The 2,642-nt window shown below is 38.8% G+C and overlaps 1 pseudogene; it reads left to right on the forward strand.

Annotated features, from left to right (window-relative positions):
- The first annotated feature begins 208 nt into the window (after positions 1-208).
- On the forward strand, positions 209-335 carry LOC122890610 (annotated as a pseudogene).
- The last annotated feature ends 2,307 nt before the right edge of the window (positions 336-2,642 follow it).

Raw genomic sequence — 2,642 nt, forward strand, 5'->3', positions numbered from 1 at the left:
TGACCTCTTAGGACATGTATTTATATGATTTATTTGCTTATTTTCTAATTCAGATTTTGCTGCATCAAGACCTTTCCTTCTTCACAAGATTCTTTGGTCCAGAATAAAAGGAAGGGGAGAGGAAACTGGCACATCCCTCTTGTTCCACTTCTTTGCTCCCCTCTATCTCCTTTGAGCAAGGACTTCATTAAGAAAATGGTATTTCCTAAGCTTTGCGCAGTGGCAGTATCGTAGCCAATGAGGTTTATCTGAGGCGCGATTATTGCTAATAGAAAATGTTATCTCCTGAGATAACATTTATCTCAGGTAGATAGCAATCTAAATCCATGTTTAGAAAAAGTATACACCAGTATACTAAATCAGCTGGGATATAGATCTAGAAATACAACTAACTCACAAGACTGAATGAAACATTTACTATTTCAGGCTGAAGCTATTCGATTTATTTTTCTTTACTACGCTCAAGATCACCCCAAAAATATTGACTGGGTACTTGCCTCACATACATGTAATCATAAGGAACTGCAAAAAATATCCGACTCAGAACAAAGGAAAAGTATACCTCCATTTTAAGTCAAAAAAAATTTTTTTAAGATTTTTTATTTATTTGTCAGAGAGAGAGGGAGCGAGAGCAAGCACAGGCAGACAGAATGTCAGGCAGAGACAGAGGGAGAAGCAGGCTCCCTGCCGAGCAAGGAGCCCGATGTGGGACTCGATCCCAGGACGCTGGGATCATGACCTGAGCCGAAGGCAGCTGCTTAACCAACTGAGCCACCCAGGTGTCCCTAAGTCAAAATTATTTTTAATGTTTAAACTCAAAAACCACATCTCCCTGACCAGTTATTCCTTATGAGGCCAGCATTTACCCTGATACCAAAACCAGACAATGACATCCCCCTCAAAAATAAAAATTATAGACCTATATCCCTGACGAACATAGATGAAAAAATGCTCAACAAAATATTAGCTAACCATACTCAAAAATGCATTAACAAGAGCATTTACCATGATCAATTGGGATTTTTTTTCCCCTAGGGATGCAAGGATGGTTCATTATTTGTATATCAATCAATGTGATACACCACATTAATAAAACAAGATAAAGATCATATAATCATCTCAAAAGATGCAAAAAATTTGACAGAATTCAACATCTGTTCACGATAAAAACTGTCAATAAAATAAGTTTAAAGGGAATATAACCAAGCTCATATATGAAAAATCCATAACTAACACCATTTTCAATGGTGAAAAACTAATCACCTTTTCTGTAATATCAGGAATGAAATACTGATGTCCACTCTCGCTGTTTTTACTCAACATGATACTAGAAGTCCTAGCTGCAGCAATCAGATAAGAAAAAGAAATAAAGGGCATCCAAACTGGTAAAGAAGAAGTTAAACCATCATTATTTGCAGATGACATGATACTGTATATAGAAAACCATAAAGATCCCTTTAAAAAGCTATTAGAACTAATAAATGAATTCAGTAAGGTTTCAGGATACAAAATTAATATACAGCATTCCTATACAATATCAACTAAGTAGAAGGAAAAGAAATTAAGAAAACAATCCCATTTATAATTGCACCAAAAAGAATAAAATACCTAGGAATAAATTCAACCAAAGAGGTGAAAGACCTATACTCTGGAATCTACAAGACATTGATGAAATAAATGAAAGATGAAAGAAACAAATGGAAAGAAAGATAGGCTATGCTTATGGATTAGAAGAAGTATTGATAGGGGTGGCTCAGTCTGTTTAGCGTCCGACTTCTGATTTTAGTTCAGGTCATGATCTCAGGGTCTCGGAATCAAGCCCCACATTGGGCTCCCTGCCCGGTGGGGAGCTTGCTTGTCCCTCTTCCTCTGCTGCTCCCTGCCCCCTCCCTCAGCTCAGGCTCTCACTCTCTAAAATCTTTTAAAAAAAAGAATTCATGGTATAATTCTTCTCAAGACAGGGAGCTTGAGCTTGACTCCTCTTTCTTTTTTTTTTCTTTTTTTTTTTTTTTTAAAGATTTTATTTATTTATTTGAGAGAGAGACAGTGAGAGAGAGCATGAGCGAGGATAAGGTCAGAGAGCGAAGCAGACTCCCCATGGAGCTGGGAGCCCGATGTGGGACTCGATCCCGGGACTCCAGGATCATGCCCTGAGCCGAAGGCAGTCGTTCAACCAACTGAGCCACCCAGGCGTCCCTGGACTCCTCTTTCTTGAGTGTGGCTGGACTCCGTGACTCTTCTATTGACTAGAATGTGGCAGCAATGATGGGATGTCATTGCTGAGATTAGTTTATTGAAAGATTATGGCTTCTGTCTTGGGTTTTCTCTCTCCCCCCCTCCTCTCCTAGCTCATTTGCTCTGAGTGATGCCAGCTGCTATGTCATATAAGCCGTCCTTTGGAGAGACTCATGCAGTGAGGTAATGAAACTGCCTTTCAACAGCCCTGTGAGTGAGAGTCAGTGGACTACAGCCCTGGCTGACAAATGATAGGAAAGCTGCTTCCAGATATCTGACCTTCTGAAACTATGTGAGATAATAAGTGTCAGTCATTTTAAGCTGCTACATTTTCAGGTGCTTTGTAAAATAGCAACAGATAACTAATACAGAGATATGGTTTTTCTATTCCATTTATTACCTTTATC

The sequence above is a fragment of the Neovison vison genome, chromosome 11 (assembly GCF_020171115.1).
Source record: "Neovison vison isolate M4711 chromosome 11, ASM_NN_V1, whole genome shotgun sequence".
Taxonomy (NCBI): domain Eukaryota; kingdom Metazoa; phylum Chordata; class Mammalia; order Carnivora; family Mustelidae; genus Neogale; species Neogale vison.